Genomic DNA, 19193 nt, shown 5'->3' with positions numbered 1-19193 from the left:
TGTGAAATATGTGGCCATTATTTTGGGGGCAGTAAGTTTATTTTTGGATAAAAAAGGTATTCTTATATTTACTTAACAAATATATACCAAATGCCCATGATGTGTACAGACCTATCTCTGATGCTGGCTAGAATTTATAAACAGCCATAAATTCTCATCCCTGTCTTCAATGACCCCACATCCTGTACTTGTTGAGTATAAGTGCTGTAGTGATTCAGAAAGATTATCACAGGACAATGAGATTAGAGAAAACTTTATGGACATAATGACCTAGGTTTCAGTATTTGTTTTTAGGCTAAATTTATATGATGCCCTTTTATGGATTTCTGAGAGCGCAGGACACCATGTTCTGTTAAAGAGTAGGCAGTAACTCAAAAGACACATATCGGTTGTCAGAAGCAGCTTCACTGAACAAAAGATAATTTCAAATTTTGAAAGGGTCACTTATTCTTTAATTTTATTTGGGTTATATTTGTATCCTGGACAAAGGTAATAATCTTCACAAACTAAATTGGAGTCATTCAGACTATAAGATACACCAATCATGTCATACTCTCTCTGTTCTGGAGTTATCATCTCCCCTCCATCTTTGGTAATACTATTGATTTTAATTTTCCAACCCTGATGACCAGTACTACACTATATGACGTGGAAAATGGGATAAGTTGTTGCCTTGCAAATATTTAAAAACTTTCCCAGGGGCACCTGGGTGGTGCAGTCGGTTAAGCGTCCAACTCGATTTTGGCTCAGGTCATGATCTCAGGGTCATGAGATCGAGCTCTGCACTGAGTATGGAGCCTGCTTACAATTCTCTCTCCCTCTCCCTGCACTCTCTTAAAAAAAAAAAAAAAAATCCTTTAAAATATCTCATCAGGTTTCAGACAGAACAAACAATAAAAATTCCTGGCAGTCCTGAACTCCCCCCGCCCCGCTTTTTCTTAACCAAAGGTATACCTATTTCAAGTGACTCCAAACTGATGAGCCTTTTATGACTTAAAACCAATGAGCGTTTTATGGCTCAAACAAGGACACAACCAGGCTTCCCCAAAGAGGCTGTAGAAGATACAGGCCTCTCAAGATCCAGAGTCACCCCCAAAGACAGCCAAAAGAAAGACTAAGACAACACCCCTGAGAGGTGGGAATAGTGGGTAGGACATTAGCCACAAATGGGGTGCCACATCCCTGGGGACCCCATGGTCCCCCAGCCTGCAGCTGGCCAACTGCACACACAAGTCCAGTAACTTGCACGCCCCCACAGGGAGAAAGGCAAGCCAGGCTTTCAGGACACAAGGAGACAGACAGGAGATGGAGAGGAATAGCTGTCCCCGGGAGGGAGAGGATCTGTAATCAATTGGTTACCCAAAACCAAATTCCCGACAGTCACAATTCAAAGATCTGACTTTTACAACTGTTTTTCTCTTGCTAATCTGAATTTGGAAATGAAGGGACAAAGACAAATGTTTCCCTTCCTCTCTTTAGGGTAGACTGGGCACTACAGACAGAGATCTGGGAGAGCTAACTGTGGCAAGAAGTCTTACCTTTCCTGGACTTTTGTCAGTTTTCCTAAGATCCCATCCACAGACTCTGAAGTGAGTGGGGTGCCCCAGCCATGCCTTCACGGTCACCAGAAACTACAGGGGAGGAAAATATCTTTTCTCTCTCCCTTCTAAATTTTGGCTGGGACTCTGTAACAGAAGACAGAGTAACAAGAGAAAAGCATACTAACTTATTTAACAAAAATTTTATGTCACAGAGGAGCCTACAGAAGGAAATTAAGACCAAAGAAATGTTTTTATACTAGGTATGATGAGGAACAGAGTCATGGAAAAATGTGATGAGATAAAGAAGTAGTAAAATGGGGAAACTTAGCAAGGACTATTCATTCAAATTCCTCTTGGCATCACTCCATCCTCAGAGATAAGGATGAGCCTTTCCTCTGAGTTTAGCGAGGCCACCTCTCATGTGTGGGTCTTATGACCTGCTTCAGGGAAAGGCCAGAAAGTCCTTCCTACACCTGCCATTTCTCAAATTCCTTCAGCTTAAAATATTCAACATGCCAAAGTGCCATATTTTGGAGTAGCATGTCCTGAACCCCATCATTCTCTTTCAAACAAGTTATTTCTTAGGACTCTCAATGAAAGAGGTTTGCCAGTTAGTAAGAATGGGTATGTAAGTCCTCCCCCAACCCCCAGGTTCAATGCAAAACACTTCAATCAAGCACAACAATGTGGACTTCTTTGGCAATGTAAACCCGATGGCTGGAGATCCCCTAAAAATGCTGTATTATATATTTTAAAAGTATTTTTTAATGTATGGCAGAGCCAGCTATAAAGCAAGAGAAATGTTCTAAGGCAGAAATGGTAAGAAAGCACAAATCTAGAGGTGAGTTAGTTCTGAAACCAGAATGCCCTAGGCTCATGTGCACAGTCCTAGTGGCTAGAACTTAAAGTGGGGAGAGAAGCTATAGGAAACAGGATAACAGGAGGCAAAACTGGGGTGCCTATGCAAAGTGCAGAGCCAGAGCACAGTCCCTCCCACAGAAAGCCCTAAAGGGGAGATAAAAACAATTCATCTTCCCATCCATATGTGCAAAAGAATGGTCAGAAGGAAAAAAAAAAAGATAAATGCATCTGGGTAAATCTAAACATTGTGTTATTTCTGGGGTTAAAAGATCAAGTCCCAGGACGCCTGGGTGACTCAGTCAGTTAAGCGTCTGCCTTTGGCTCAGGTCATGATTCCAGGGTCCTGGGATTGAGTCCCACGTTGGGTTCCCTGCTCAGCAGGGAGTCGTCTACTCCCTCTGCTTCTGCTGTTCCCCCTGCTTGTGCACGTGCTCGCTCTCTCTCTCTCTCTCTCGCACACACACGCTCTCTTGCAAATAAATAAAATCTTAAAAAAAAAAGAGAGAGAGATATCAAGTCCCAGAACCTACAATACTAATAAAAATAGTTTGTATCAGGAAGAAACTGATCTTGGGCACCTGGGTGGCTCAGGCGGTTAAGTGTCTGCCTTCAGCTCAGGGTCCTGGGATTGAGTCGGGCATCAGGCTCCCTGCTCAGCGGGGAGTCTGATTCTCCTGACCCCTCCCCCAGCTCATGCTCTCTCTCAAATAAATGAAGTCTTTAAAAAAAATTGTTACCTCAAAGATGTGTAACTCATTTCAGTTAATTAAAATTTGTCAAAATTCAGAATTAAGCATATAATCCCAAAATACAATAACATCTTGTTGTATAAAGATTATTTTGTGAATTTAGAAACTGTGCTCCAAAAATCAGAATGTTCAGTAAAAGCTTAGTAAGTCAAGTGTTTCCCAATGAGAGTGTTATAAAGGTTGACTCTAAGGACAAAATAATGTGAAAAACCCTTAGTTCGACAACTCACATATGGATTATCCGTGCCCTCACCCCATCCCCGCTTTAAACTGTCCATGGCAGGGCGCCTGGGTGGCTCAGTTGGTTAAGCGACTGCCTTCAGCTCAGTTCATGATCCTGGAGTCCCAGGATCGAGTCCCGCATTGGGCTCCCTGCTCAGCAGGGAGTCTGCTTCTCCCTCTGACCCTCTTCCCCCTCGTGCTCTCTCTCATTCTCTCCCTCTCAAATAAATAAATAAAATCTTTAAAAAATAATAAAATAAAATAAACTGTCCATGGCAAATTTTATATTCTGAGTGGATTTTTTTTTCTCTTCTACACAGGACGCTTCCAGACCTTCCCCATCTGTACATTTTAGAAAACAGAAATTAATTTCCATACCTAAGATAAACTTCAAATGACAAATCTGCCCCCCCAAACTACAATATAACCCAAAATACAGTATGAATGCTTTAACTTTTTGTTTCTCCCAGTACAAAGGTTTGGCTACCAACTTTAAAGCAGTATGTCAAATAGTCAGCAAGGAAACACAGTCCTCTTACCTGGAATAAAAATGCTAAAAGCTGGGGCGCCTGGGTGGCTCAGCCGTTAAGCGTCCGCCTTCGGCTCAGGTCATGATCCCAGGGTCCTGGGATCAAGCCCCACATCGGGCTCCCAGCTCGGCGGGAAGCCTGCTTCTCCCTCTCCCACTCCCCCTGCTTGTGTTCCTGTTCTCGCTGATTCTCTGTCAAATAAATAAATAAAATCTTAAAAAATAATAATAATAAAAATAAAAATGCTAAAAGCTGAAACTGTTTTTCAAGAAACCAACCAGCAGCCACTAAAACTAAAGATGAAAGTTCTATTTGACTAGAAATGGAAAATCCTGTATGTATACACAGACTCTGATAGGACCTGGTGGACTTCCAGGAGTAGAAAGCTTACACAGAGCTGGATGATGTATAAAACAGAAGGCTAGCTGTCCAGTGGAGTAGTTAAGGGCTGTGGCCCTGAGGTCAGGATGCCCAGATTCAGATCCCAGCCCCGATGACGGTATAACACAGGCAAGCTATTTAGCTTCCACATAGTTCAGTCTCCAACTGAGAGGCTGGCGTGACAGCCCTTAATAGGACTGCAGTAAGGATTAAATTAGATTGTGACAGATGTAAAAGTCCTTAGCACAATAATCGACACACGGTAAATATTCGATAATTGTGAGCTAGCCATGGAATTATCATCCTGTTTCTAATATTATTTTATAATACCACACTACCAGAAGTGTCAAAAAGCACCTTAAGCAGTGGCTAAATAAATTATATTTTAGTTACTCCCTGATAGTGGATAATCCTAATGCCCATCATACAGCATTCAGCAAACACAATAACCAATCCAATGCCAAACAGCCACAAATTAAATCATTAAAAATTATTAAGGCATAACAGTGGCCACTAATCTCACTTGAGAGCAGAGATCTGATTACTAATAATCAGGTTACAGGATTAAGGGACTAATGAAATTTTTCTATAATACACTGCTGCAGTGATCTTGAGAGGCAACCATAAAAAAACATAATAACGTCAAAAAGAATCAAGAACTGCCAACTATTCTGTGACCACAGCAATTCAAGATGCCCACCTCACAGCCTGAGCAGCTGAACAGGAGGCTATTCACCAACAGCTGAGTTCTCTCGTGTTCCATGGGGACAAGCACCCACAGCAGATAATTCTAAAAGTCTGGTTTGCATTTGACCTTGACAGCCTAAGAAAACCTAAGCAGTCTCAGGGATAGTAACACCTATATCCAAAACCTACAATTCAGGGATGAAAAGAAAAGACTCTTGAGAAAGACTGAATTCTTACACCACCCCCCCGGGGCAGTAACTATTTGAGACCTAACTGTGAACTGGCAGCTACCATCATCAATATCACCTGAGCCAACTCCTGGAGCAGGACTTTAATAACCACTTACTCAGTAGCCACTAACTTACCCTTCATTTCAAAGCAGCCTTTTTATCTCGGTTTAAAAAGAACGAAAGTGTCTAAAATTCTCTTTGCAGCAAATGGAAATGCATTCATCATTACTTCCAGTTATCCTTTTCAGCTGGCAATAAGTTGTGGTTGTAAAGCAGAAAAACAAAAAAGAGTTTGGGCAATGTTCGTCAAAGCTTGGATTCCAGCCCTGCCCTGCAGCCGCTGTAATATGAGAAAGTTCCTGCTTCACATTCCAAAAGAAATGCATTCTTCTCTGAACAGCCCTCTATGTTAACTGCCACCTCTCTTTGTGTCATTGTTTTTATGCGAGCAGCAAATATTTTGTAAGCATTTACTACTTCTTGCTAGAAGCTACATTATGGTACCATCCTTGAAAGACCCTGATTGCATTTCATAGAAGTTTAAAGTGAAACAGATGAATCACAAACACTACTGTGAGTGCGTGGATATTAAAAAGAATTCTAGAATCACCATGCTGCTCATACCCTCTAGAAAGTACCTGAGGGTAGGCGCCCAATTTAAGGCTCTCTTAAAACACAGAGGAAAACAGTGTACAATCAAAAGCACGCAGACTTTAGAATTAGTTCCACCATTTATGTGTTATAAATTTAGACAAATTACTTAAACTCTCCAAACTTTGTTTTCCTCACCTATAAAAAGGAAATATAAGTATCTACCTTAAATAAGGCTGTTGCGAGGGCTGAATACAATGTCTTTTAAATGCCCAGTGCAGTGCCTGGTCAATAAATAGAAGCCAGTGTTATTAGAGACATTTTCAACAAGAGGAACACATTTAGTGGTGACTTGTACTCTTTGGTGGAAAAAAGTCATCATATCAACAGAACTTATTATCACTTCTAAAAAGACAAAGTGAAATCATAAGCTTCACAGGAGAACCTGTAACTTGATGCCATAAATTAGGAGCACTTAACTTATGGCAAGGTGGAAGATCGGAACCTGCAATTAAGAAGTGAGTTATATTTCCTAAGAAGAGTATTTAAACAAGAAAACAGAAAGAATGTAGTGAGATCACAGAGGAAGGACCTGAAGAAGGAAAATGTCATAAAGCGGCTATACCGATCTGTCAGGTTGAGAAAGGTCCTGCCTCTCCCCATTATCATGTCTCCTCTTCTCAGTCCCTCTAGGGAAGAAATATGTTCTTAGAAACTGGGAGTCCAAAAAATGGAAGTCTGAAGAGACCAGGTAAACAAGCAATCTCTATATATTAAACCATGTACTAACACTTTGGACTGACAGGTTTTTGTTTGGTTTTATGAATTTCACTTTAAAAGACATATACAATTTAAATAATGTATCTTAGGAGTAGGTCTATCGGTCATCCACACCTTCCTCTGAATTGACATAATCAAATAATTATGGATTAGCTATCAGTTATGAGGGAAATGGGAGATTTCACTGGGTGGAGAGGTTAAGGTACAAAAGAGAGAGAAATGGGTGATTTTAGCACCATTACCTAACAGAGGACACCACAGAGCAGGGGAAGGGAGAGACTGCAGGAGAGGGTGCAGGGGCGGCCAGAGAACAAACGCTAATAGTCAACAGACCCCCCTTCCTCTGGCTTTTTAGGGGCAATAATGCCCAGCTTATTTCCCTGAAAATCAAAGGCTACTGCAGATCACCAATATTTATCAACTCTAGGACTATGAAACAGGATACCAAGTAATGTGAAACGCTGGGGTCTGCAAATACAAACCTGTTCTACCTTATGATCAAACTACAGAGAAATCATCATTCAAAGATTAATGTTCATTTAATTGCATCTTTTTTTTTTTAAGCAGTCAGAGAACACTCAAAAGAAACACTCACACTTACTTCTTTGCCCTGAAGGCTTCTTTCAAGCTTTTCTGAACTCCTTTTGCTTGGAAATGTAGAAATGTACAAATTTCTCAATTTAAATTTAAACCCAGCATACAGACCTGTGCAGAGACGCTCTCGTCCAGCCCTAAGGGTTCCAGAGAGAACCCTACTCAACAGATGTTCGAGTACCAGCAGGGCTCCTTAGAATGACACGAAACCCTCCAGGTTACTCTGTTCTGAACATCAGGGAAACGGCTCCGAGCCTGGTTCAGAAATAATCACACTATCAAACTGGGGCAGATACTCTATGCCTCACATCTAGTCATCTCAAATTGGATCCCATACACTGAAAAAATCTGTTATTTGACTACTGCGGAGTCTACATCCATATGTGCTTTTATATCTTAAGATGCAATTATCAGAGAAAAATGTCTTTTTAAGTCAGTTCTCTTTCAAGCTGGCATCCACTGAAATATTTCATTTTGTTTTTTACTCAAAACCTGAAGGAAATAACCCTTTGAAGAGGAAAGGGAGAAGTAGCTTCAAAATCCTGTACCTTCACTCCCCTTTCCAACTGCATCTTCCCAGTTAATAGTCCAAAGTGCAAAAAAAAAAAGTAATAGAATCAATTGGAAATAATGCCATAGTTAAGTACATCGTTTCAATCTGATGAGATGAAATATGCAATTGAAATACAACCCCCCCCCCCCAAAAGAGCATAGTTTATTCAGAAAGACCAGGCCTGTTGACCACAGAGCTGCAGAAGTACTGTGTATGCCTGGAAATACTAAACCTGAAGAAAGAAACCATGGTGAACAGCTGTAGGCTGGCATAAAGTAGCTAGAGTGAGTAAGCATAAGAGAAGGGGAGAAAGAAAAAGGATCTCACTCTAGTGATAGCTTCTGGTAAGACCCTCAGCCAGCTGCCAGGATACAGGATATAGATGCTATCATTTTTGAGTACTACGAGCCAGGCATTATGCTAATGAGCACATCGCATACATTATCTCTTCTACTCCAACTACTCCGAGCAGTGGCAGTGGGTATTAATACCCGTATTTTGCACGTAAGGAAGTAAACTCCATGATCTCCATGATGCCTGAAGCCCTGAAACCTTCTAAAGGACCCATTTACATCCTACGATGTTTTCTCTATGCCCCAGGGAATCCTTACAATTCCCTCTTGGGGGATTTCCAAACTCCAGCCCTGTGCTGCTCAGAGAGCACTTGGGTTCCAACAGCTCCTTGTTTCTCTACTAACCTCCTCACAAAAGAAAGGTCTCTCAGCCACTTCTTCCGAACCACACATTCTCCCAACTTGAGGTCCTCTGGACTATCCCCTGGGAATCATCCGATGGCTAGCCTGTACTTATTGTGAAATCTCCCCAGGCCCCAGGGGTATCCCACGTTGCTGTGGCCCTAAGTGGGTATGCTGTCCACCTGTACACACCATGGGACACACCCACTTCTCTCTGCCCACCCTCCCCCCAGTGGCACCGAGTGGACTGAATATCACCTCCATTCTCTCAACTGTCAATTCATACTCAATCCCTTAAGTAAGGACTCAAAATCACCCTCTCTTCAGAAAATCCCTTTACTAGCTTCACTTCCCTGTAATCACTCTCATAGCAGAACGGTACTGGATTAGAAATCAGATCCGGCTTCTTAATAATGGTTCTTTTATTTACTGCATTACCTGGACGAATCACTCCACCTTCCTGGGACTGGTTTCTCAACCACAAATGAAGAGAATTTGACTAAGCAAGTGCAAAATTAATTCCCACCTCTAAGAATTTTTTATGCAAAAAGGCTAGCAACAGGGCGCCTGGGTGGCTCAGTTGGTTCAGTGACTGCCTTCCGCTCAGGTCATGATCCCGGAGTCCCGGGATCGAGTCCCACATCGGGCTCCCTGCTCAGCGGGGAGTCTGCTTCTCCCTCTGACCCTCCCCCCTCTCATGCTCTCTCTCTCTCTCTCTCTCTCTCTCTCTCAAATAAATAAATAAATAAAATCTTTAAAAAAAAAAGAAACCAAATAAAAAAAAAAAAAAAGGCTAGCAACAGGGCGCCTGGGGGGCTCAGTCGGTTAAGCGACTACCTTCGGCTCACGTCATGATCCTGGAGTCCCGGGATCGAGTCCCGCATTGGGCTCCCTGCTCAGCGAGGAGCCTGCTTCTCCCTCTAACCTTCCCCCCTCTCATGTGCTCTCTCTCTCTCTCTCATTCTCACTCTCTCAAAATAAATAAATAAATCTTAAAAAAAAAATTATTCAAGGCACTTTAAATTTTAAAAAATAATACCCAATATATAAAAATCACAAAAAAGAGAACTTTTACATTTCAAAGGGCAACAAGGTTGATTTAATTGTCCATTTTCTATTCTGTATTTGACACATGAATGAAGACCCAGGTAATCCCTTACAGACTACGGATCTTCAAATATAGACATTATCCTAATCAGTACTCACTAATGCAATATTTTAATATACCAAACATGTTTTAAATACTGTGATAGTTGGTCTTATGGGTCAACCTGGTTGGGTTACAGGACCCAGCTAATTCATCAAAGGGAAGGTATTTAGTAGATGTGGTTAATATCTACAAGAAGCTGACTTTAAATAAAGGAGATTACCCTCGACTGTGTGGGTGCGACTCATCTAATTAGTTGTCGGCTTAAGAACAAAAACTGAGATTTCCCAGAGCTCTCCTTCAGCCTGGCAGCAGCACTGCCTCCCTAACATTCCAGCCTGTCAGCCTGCCCTGCGAATTCTGACTTGCTAATCCCCACAACTTCATGAGCCAATTCCTTAAAATAAATCTCTTTTCACACACACACACACACACACACACACACACACACACACACACACACACACACTGGCTCTGTCTCTTGGGGAGCGCAAGACACCAACATACTGAAAGACTCAGACTGCTATTTTTTTTCTTTTCTGAATAAGGGTTAACAGATGTCTGTTTCTTGTAACCTCTTTAAAATATTATTTTTTAAATGTTAAAGTATTTTAAATAAGTGCTCTGAAGGTTATTTTTAAGTTAGTATTTCCTGCACAAAACCAACAAACTAGCAGTACTGCTATCTCACTGTGCTTTTCTTTACTAAAATACATAGTAAGAAATTATGTTCATTTCTTTGCCATTAGGTTTGTATACCTATGAATTCATTTCAGGATCCTGAAGGAGGAATTATAAAATACTTGTTATAAAAACAGAGTGTTGGATCTGACAGGTTAAGAACCACTGGTCTACCTTTTTGGCCAAACTCCCCTAACACAGATGCCAATCTTGCCCACACCCTGGAAACAAAGGTAATGCATTTCAAGGGTTCAAAAGCAACTTTAACTGGCTCTTTTACAGATAAACACTAGTTCTCACAATATAGGTGTGGTTTCCATATGTCCTGTCCTCTGTTGGATAAAGTATACGAGAAAGGGCCGTGAAAACCTAGTGCTGAGGACCTCTCAGTCCCCCAGCTCACCGTCTGTGTCTCAGCAATGACTTCTACCCGATGGTGAAGGGAACTGGCAGGGATTAACAGTGTCTGCAAAAGAGCCCAGTCATCCCTGAGGCAGCTGCCCTTTCCCACCAGACACAAAGATTCTATCCTCGGTGAGTCCACTTTCCACATTGTTATTTTCCTGAGATCTGTCCCTACTTCACACAGAGCAGGTTCTAGAACAGCATAGACAGAACAGTGTGCAACCAAACACCGAGCAGGCAGAAATATCGCCATCCACACTGGCTGATGTGGTGACCCCGTGTGGCACGCGAGCCTTGGCCAGGAGGTTTAGTGTGACTGAAGAAAGGCGTTTTTCAAGTAGCCGCATGTGACCGCTGACTCTGGTACTGGACAGCACAGCTCTGGAATACCAGAGCTGAAAAGGGGCCTGCAGGCCATGTAATCCAGCCACTCTTACCGTAGGAAACAGACTTCCCACAATAGGAATTAGGAAGCAGCAGCTGAGAGAGGCTTACCCGTAACACTGGGGAAAACAAGAACCCTGAAGGGATCAACCCCTTAACTTTTCACAGGACGGTTCCGAGGCCAAGCGCCCCACCAGTCACAGCCCATTAGCGGCACAGCTACTTCTGGCACCCAGATATCCTGAACTCAGGTTAGGGCTCCAACTACTCCTCTCCCGTTTTGTTCCTAACTCAATGAAAACTCAATTGTTTCATGTTTAACTCCCTTAGTAAATACAGAATTAATCTCACCAACTGATTGACGTTCCTCAAGTCTAGACTTAGCTATAAACCATTTTAATGTTAAAAATATGGAGATTAAAAAAAAAACTAAGATTTGAACTAAAGCTTAAAAAATGTGTCTATATAAGAGATTACTAGTTTGGGATTAAAAGGTTTGACATTGACTGAAAATGAAAATAAGCTCTACATACAATCTATGTCGATCTACATATAATCCATATGCATAATTATATATCTCTGTTACAATAATGGACTGAGGCCATTGGCAAAGCTTAGTTTCCAAGAACATTAATTATCATTTCCCTAAGTTTTTAAGTCTTTAGAGTATGGATAAAGAGTTCATATATAGTTCAAAGGCTAACTCCAAGCAAAATCTTAAACATAAGAAATGGCAGGTGCCAGATACTTTCTTTAAACCAGGGTTTCAACTCCTCGAGGTTTAAGTGGTAGCCTTCTGTCTGAAGGGCTAGGAGAAAGCCAGCCTCTCTCCCATTGGAAGCACAATTCCAATGATTTGTTTTCTCCATTCTTCAGAGACACGCGTGTAAAAGTGAGTGGTAGGGAGCTGAAAACCCAACACAAATTTTGGGATGGTCTCTAAGTAATTCCTGGGTCTCCCAGGGCATAAGGGCACCAGATCCAGAGAACCATCACTCGTCACACTTCTCTGCAGAAAACCTGGCATAAAATTACCCACAGACAATCTGCCTGTAAGCCCTACGAGGAGCATGAGCTATGTAGCTATCATCAATCCAAAGCCAGCCCTGGCTCCACGCAAGCTTGAAGAGGTAGGTATTATAAATGTAAAAGACAAAGCTGAAAAGGATAAGCACGTAAGAAAACTGAGACCAAAAGAGATCACTACAGGCTGAAATGCTGGACCTCTGAGACCCAGGCAGGGTCAAATTTAACAGGAATAAATGTAAAGTCCTGTAGTTCAGTTCAAAAACCAGTTGCACAGGTGCAAGGACCAGACTAACAGATCTCCCATGAAAATCTGGGGGGCTTTGACTTACCAAATGCTTACTATAAGAGCAAGATGTCTTCTTAAATGTTAATGTAATTTTGGACTTCAATAATATTGAATGTGCAGTAATAGAACTTTATAGGAGGTAATGATCCCATTTCTGCCTTGATCAGATGTATAAAGTAGCATGAACAATTATGGAAGCCATATTTTCAAGATACTGCCAACCTACTGCAGCCAGAATAGTATGATCAGGAATGGCAAGAGATGTAGGTAGCGGCATTATTTAACCTGAGAAGAGACACTTATCCTTAAATATATGACAAAATTTTACATTGCAAAGAGAAAATAGATCTTCTATGTTGCTCTGGATGATATAACTAAAACGAATCGATAAAAACCACAATAGGTAATTTGGATTTGTTATAAGTAAAAAAATAATCTTATACCTGGAGCCTCCCAACAATGAACCAAGGCTGATTAGAAAGAGGTGAACACCTTGTTACTCTAAGTTTTCCTGCAAAGGCCATAAATAAATCCCTTCCCATAAACTACGGGAAGGGAAGGGTCATGAGAGTATCCAAATTAGGTAAAAGACTGGATTAAATGACTTTACTACAGGTCCACTCTAATCCTGCAGTGATACTATATTAAGTGCAGAAGAAAAGATTAAGTAGAGTAGGCGCTTTCTTCCCCTAACACCAAGTTCAGTTGGTGAAAAGGGAGGAGAAACAAGAAAACCAAAAGGATTTTTTTTATTTTTTTATATTTTAAGATTTTATTTATTTATTTGACAGAGAGAGACACAGGGAGAGAGGGAACACAAGCAGGGGGAGTAGGAGAGGGAGAGGGAGAAGCAGGCTTCCCGCCGAGCTGGGAGCCCAATGCCAGGACCCCGGGATCATGACCTGAGCCGAAGGCAGACGCTTAACAACTGAGCCACCCAGGCACCCGCCAAAAGGATTTTAAAATACATTCAAAAATATGTGATATAGGATCTAAAAGTGAGATGCAGTAGAACAGGTGAATCGGGATCAAGGGTATATGGATTTAGGGTTAGAAGACCGGGGGATTGCATCCCAAAACCAACACAGCCTCGTTCCAAAGGACATGGGGTAAGTCACTGAACCATTCCATACAGCTCATGGTTTCCCCGTCTCTGACATGGGATACTATCTGTCCTGCCCTAAGGACCAAATGACTAGATAAGAGAAGCACTCTGTAAATACTTTACACATAAATGGTCATTATTCTACGTTAGTCAGACTCTTCTAAGCTCTGCACTTTTTAAAAAGGGTATGAAAGGGGGACCTGGGTGGCTCAGTTGTTAAGCGTCTGCCTTCAGCTGTCATGATCCCAGGGTCCTGGGATCGAGCCCCGCATCGAGCTCCCTGCTCAGCAGGAGGCCTGCTTCTCCCTCTCCCACTCCCCCTGCTTGTGTTCCCTCTCTCACTGTGTCTCTCTCTGTCAAATAATAAAATCTTTTAAAAATAAACAAAATAAAAAGGGTATGAAAAACCTAGGATCTTGAAAGATCAACCAACATAAGGCCCTGTGAATGGACTAAAGACAGAATATTTTTAAGTAGAAATCCTAAACGATAAAAATAATCTTACCTGAGGAGTTAACAAGGTATTTATTACAAAATAGGTTAAATGTCCTTAAAAAGGGTGCTGTTTAGCTGTTTTCAATAACCAAGGACTAGAGATTAAGAGGAGGCACCTAGGTGGCTCAGCTGGTTGAGCATCTTGGTTTGATAGAGCCAAAATCCTCTTGATTTTGCCTCAAGTCATAATCTCAGGTCCTGAGATCAAGTGGGCAGCAGCTCCTTGCTCAGCAGGGAAGTCTGCTTGGAGATTCTCTCTCTCTGCTCCTTCCCCCATGCATGCTCTCTCCCTCTCAATTAAATAAATAAACCCTTAAAAAAAAAAAAAAGGCAGACTTGAATGAATGTAAGCAAGATCAGGTAGGTCTAAGGAAGAACATTTACAGGGTTGTTTTGAGATCAAATGAAAAGGTATAAGCCACAAAGCGACAGACATAAGAATTATAACCCCGGTCAGGATGATAAGACCTTGGAAGAGGCTACAGAGCTCTAGAAATCAAAGCACACTGGTCGTGGACTGGTCAACGTTCACCACCCTTCAGTGAGTCACGTCAGATTCTCTACCAATGTACTTTCTAGCACTAGCACCGAGTGAGAGCCAATCAATTAACTGTTAGGAAAGAAAAAGAAAGTTAGCAGCTCTATTCGGAAGTATATTTTACATGAGCATTCTACTTGGGGCACCTGGCTGGCTCGGTCAGAAAAGCATGTGACTCCTGATCTCAGGGTCATGAGTTCGAGCTCCACACTGGGTGTAGAGATTACCTAAAAAAAAAAGTGTTCTTGTTCTTAAGTGATAAAGCAAATGGGGTAAAATGTTAATAGGTGAATCCAAATAAAAGGTATACAGGTGGTTCCTTGTACTATTTTTATTTTTGCAACTCTATTCAATTACTGCGAAAGAGTCACCACTTAGGTTTAAAATATTAGGTGTTGACTCTGTATCCTTATCTGCATAGTCTTAGCTCTTGTGGCAAAGTCTAGAACTTGATAGTGCATCACTTCCTAGGGTCTGCCCTACCTCCTCCACCACTTTAATTAAGACACGTTCGCTCATATATACTGCCCGGTCTTCTCATCAATCTCCACGCTTTCTTCTAGATATTGAAAATAAAACCCAAAGCTAAAATAAACCTCAATATTTATTTTTTTATTCACATTTCAACCCTTCCCTCAAGAATTCCCATGATTCCTAATTACCACATAAACTTTTGACTTCAAGAACCTCTGCCAGGTCATTCTCATGGAGGTGGGAGAAGTAGGAGGGATTTCTCTTTCTGCTCCCTGCAGGTAATAAAGCAGTGCATTGTCTGTACGGTACTTTAAAACAATAATAAAGCCAACTAAGTCTTTCTGCTGATTTTATTATCACCAAGCACTGACAATTCTAAACAATGTCAGGGGTAAGATACTCCCAACCACCAGAGACAGCTCCCATCACCACCTCTTAACAGGTCAACAGCAATGGTTGCCTCCCCCACATCTTTTATTTGACAGTTTTTCTTTTCATTAGGATCTCAAATTAAAGCAAACCAACCAAGAAAAGTAGTAAAAGAGCAATGACTAATGGCAATCAGTGTATTTTCTATAATATCTCCAATTGTATCACTTTAATAGGAAAGTCTGTGTATAATGTAATGTGATGCCTCACTCTAGGCAAAACTAACTAGAGTCCAACCAATCATGATTTAGTATTAAAACTACTTTTTAAACAATAATAATGTAAACAAATGGTTCACAGCCATAACTGAGTGTCTGGAGGGTGGAAAATTTGCCAAGATTTATGGGATCAGACTCGGTAGAATGAACGAGGCTAGACCAACAGGACTGCAGCCCTTTTGGCCGCTCTGATCCCCCCAAGTCACACCGAGGCCAGGTCACCTTAGTCATTGAGAGAAAAGGTCTAACCCAGCAGAAGAAAAAGGACAGAAGTCCTACTAAAAGAAGGGGTTGACTATGCCTCACCCAACCTTACATTACAGACAAGGCAGCTGGGTGGTAAGTCGGCAGAAAACCAACACTCTCCTTGGAATCTCCTTGTCCAGAAGCAGTATTCCTCAGCAGTAACAAATTCTTCTGATTCCATCAAATGGCAGGGAATGGCTTTCTAACTAGGGGTACAAATAACTGAGACTGGACTATGTAATTATAAAACTGACAATCAGAGAACACAGAACCAAAAAACTCATATAGCAAACTACTTCATGTATTACAAACAGGTGATGATGGAAAAGAGACTATGTACATATACATGTACATAGGTGTATACAAAAACAGGGTTTGGGCTATCACTGTTTTAGTAGTTCTCCCAAAGCACAGATACATAGTTTGCCATAGCAGAAACAGAAATAAAAAAATCCATAAGAATAACTAGTAATTTGCTGCATTCATTTCATAAAAATGAAATTTTTCATTTTTTATGAAAAAATTTCCACTATTGGTTAAAGTGTAAAATATATCTAAATCCTACAGAATGACACGTAGGATTTATCTATAAAAGCTTAAAAATGTACTCAATTAGGACAAAGAACAAAAATTCCAAAAATTATCCAGAACACAGAGCAAATTTCAAATATATCATTCAGACATATAACTAGAAACTTGCCACAGAAAGTGAGCTCTTGTGTTTCCAAAACAAGCACTTCCTCTACCCAAACTAAACGCTAAAGATCTGCATACTTTCTCAAGTGCTTTATCTCCCAAAAGCCAAGGGAAAAGGGAAAGAATACATTTTTTTTTAAAGATTTTATTTATTTGTTTGACAGAGAGAGAGAGAGCACGAGAGCAGGAACACAAGTAGGGGGAGTGGAAGAGGGAGAAGCAGGCTTCCTGACGAGCAGGGAGCCCGATATGGGACTTGATCCCAGGACCCTGGGATCATGACCTGAGCTGAAGGCAGACGCTAAACGACTGAGCCACCCAGGCACCCAAGAATACATTTTTTTAAACCAAGATTTTATGGAAAATTCAGGACAAGCCTTATCAGAAAAAAAAATTGTCTAATTTAAAGAAGTGAGCTTAAATTAAGAGAGATATATACAGAAATGTACACAGCAGTTAATTCAATAACAATAAGGATCAGCGTCATCTTTTCATTTTCTAATTTGAGAAATTATTCAATATGCTCAATTACATGTTAAAGCATGTTTATTCCTAAGCACTGCTTTCCAACTGTGTCCCTAAATATAAGGAAATCATAACTATGTAACTCAAGCATAGACTTTCAAGCCCATCAAGAGTTTATACATGTTACTAATATTGTCATTTGAAATCTGGAAGAGAGTAGATCCTAACGGTTCTCACCACACACACACACACACACACACACAAAGATGGTTAAGTATGTGTGGTGATGATTTGCCATCACTTGACTGTGGCAATCATTTCACAATGTGTATGTATAATCTATCACACTGTACATCTTAAATAGATACAACTTGTATTTGTCAATTATACCTCCATAAAGCTGGGGTTATGGGAGGGATTTATAAGCTAGCAAGACACTAAGGCAGCAATAAATATAAAACATTCTAGTTTATTTAATTAGTGCAAGTCAGACGACCACATCAGATCCAAAAGTTACCTGTACCAATACAGTAATTTGAAAAATAAAAACGTTTAACACTTGAAATAGCAAACACCTGCAACAAGCAAGCGCTCATCAGGTATCACCCTCCACCAACCGCGATGTGGTGGCGACCCGAGCCACCCTGGCCAGTTTGTGCACCCGCTGCTCACAGCCAGGAGTCTCTGTAATTACACTTAGGGAAACACCACACGATGTAGATTGGGAAGCACATATTAATTGCAGCCAATAAAACTTATATACAACAAAGACAAAAACTGAAATTAATAATGACAGCTCTGGTAATGTTATAACAAGCCCACACACTTCACTGGACACTAAAGAAAACTGAACGTGTTTAATGTGTATATAACAACAGATCTTGGGTCATTAATATTTGTTAACACGCTGTCAATGGCAACGTAGCAGAAATAAAGCCCAAGTAAATTTTTAGGAATTGGTCGAAATTGTCTGCAGGCTTCTGTACAGTTGCGCTTTCTGGCTCAACCGAGACCTGAACAGCAGAAACGTCGTCTGTTAGGCGGAGCCCGACTGAGTCCCGCTGCAGTTGTGAAGGCATCAGGAGCTCCGCGCACGGCGGAGGCGGAAAGACAACCCGGACTGCTACCCGCTCGGGGAACACCACCGAACACGACCGCGGGTCTCGGGGGCGCCTGCACTGCGCAGTCGGGGGGTGGGGGTCCCAGCCCCGCCGCGGGGGCAGGCGACTACAAACCATCCGTGACCTGACGGGTCTGACAAAGAGAACGGCACGAGTGGCCCCGGGCGGGGGAGAGTCCACGTTTCCCCGGGAAGGCGAGCTCTCCTCCGGAGACCCGCACGGGGTGAGCACACACACGCCCCGAGGAGCCAGCACCACCTGGCGGGGGGGGTCCCACGAGCTCGGCGTCCAGCAGCGGGCGGCCGGCCCCCTTCCCGACACGCTGAGCCCGCGCCCTTCTCGCCCGCGACCTCCCGCGACCCCCGGACGACGGCTGACCCTCCCCGCCAGCCCCTTGGGCCGCCCCGCGGCCCGCCCTGTCCGGACCCCCGCCCTCTGGGACGCATCCCCTGCCCGGGGTCACCCGCGCCCCCCACCCCGGCTTCCCCCCTCACGGCTGCCCTCGGGGCTACCCGCGCCCACGGCCCCCGACCGTGCTCGCCTCCCTCAAGCCCGGGTCCCCGGCTCGCCCTCCGCCCGCGCGGGGTGCCCGCCCGCCGCGTCCCTACCCTGTCTCCCCGTCCCGCGGCGCCGAGACGCGTCCACTGAAGAGACGGTCGCCCGGGACCCGCCGGCCCCGATGCGGACCCGGAGCCGGCTTCCGCCTCGCGCCGGAAGGCGTTCGCAAGCGGGACCGGAAGTCCCGCCCCAGCCTGTGGGGTGGGTGCGGGGCGCGGGCAGAGAGCGGCGGGGAGGCTCCTGCGGCCTCCCCTACCCGGGTGCCGCCCGCTCGGGCGGCGGCCGGCTGAGCCGGCGTGTGCTGCGGGCCGGACGGAGCACTTGAGCCTGGCGGGAGGTCACACACACGTCCGCGGGCTGGGCACAGCGCTGGCCGGGAGCGGGCGGGGGGCGGTGCTGCGGAGGGGGCGCGGCGCGGGGAGCGGGGGGTGACGGGCGCCGGGGACTGCTGCGAGCCGAGGGCGGGACGAGGCAAGAGTGCATGCCGGGGAGACTGGCGCCA

The 19193-nt window shown here is 43.2% G+C and overlaps 1 protein-coding gene across 16 annotated transcripts in view; it reads right to left on the bottom strand.

The window, feature by feature from the left end:
• Nucleotides 1-18871, bottom strand: part of DISP1 (dispatched RND transporter family member 1) — a 174968-nt gene extending 156097 nt beyond the window's left edge. For 9 of the 16 annotated variants that reach the window (XM_073899813.1, XM_073899814.1, XM_073899807.1 and 6 more), the window contains exon 1: nucleotides 18742-18871. The gene's annotated coding sequence lies outside the window, so the exon portion shown is untranslated. The remainder of the gene's footprint in view (nucleotides 1-18741) is intronic. The other 7 variants (XM_073899809.1, XM_073899808.1, XM_073899822.1 and 4 more) reach the window with 1 other exon arrangement.
• Nucleotides 18872-19193: the final 322 nt, after the last annotated feature.

The sequence above is a fragment of the Callorhinus ursinus genome, unplaced genomic scaffold, assembly GCF_003265705.2.
Source record: "Callorhinus ursinus isolate GAN/ISIS: 27379988/994484 unplaced genomic scaffold, GSC_fseal_2.0 scaffold13, whole genome shotgun sequence".
Classification (NCBI taxonomy): Eukaryota; Metazoa; Chordata; class Mammalia; order Carnivora; family Otariidae; genus Callorhinus; species Callorhinus ursinus.
Note: the sequence above shows the minus strand (reverse complement) of the source record. Positions and strands in the feature narration are given on the sequence as shown.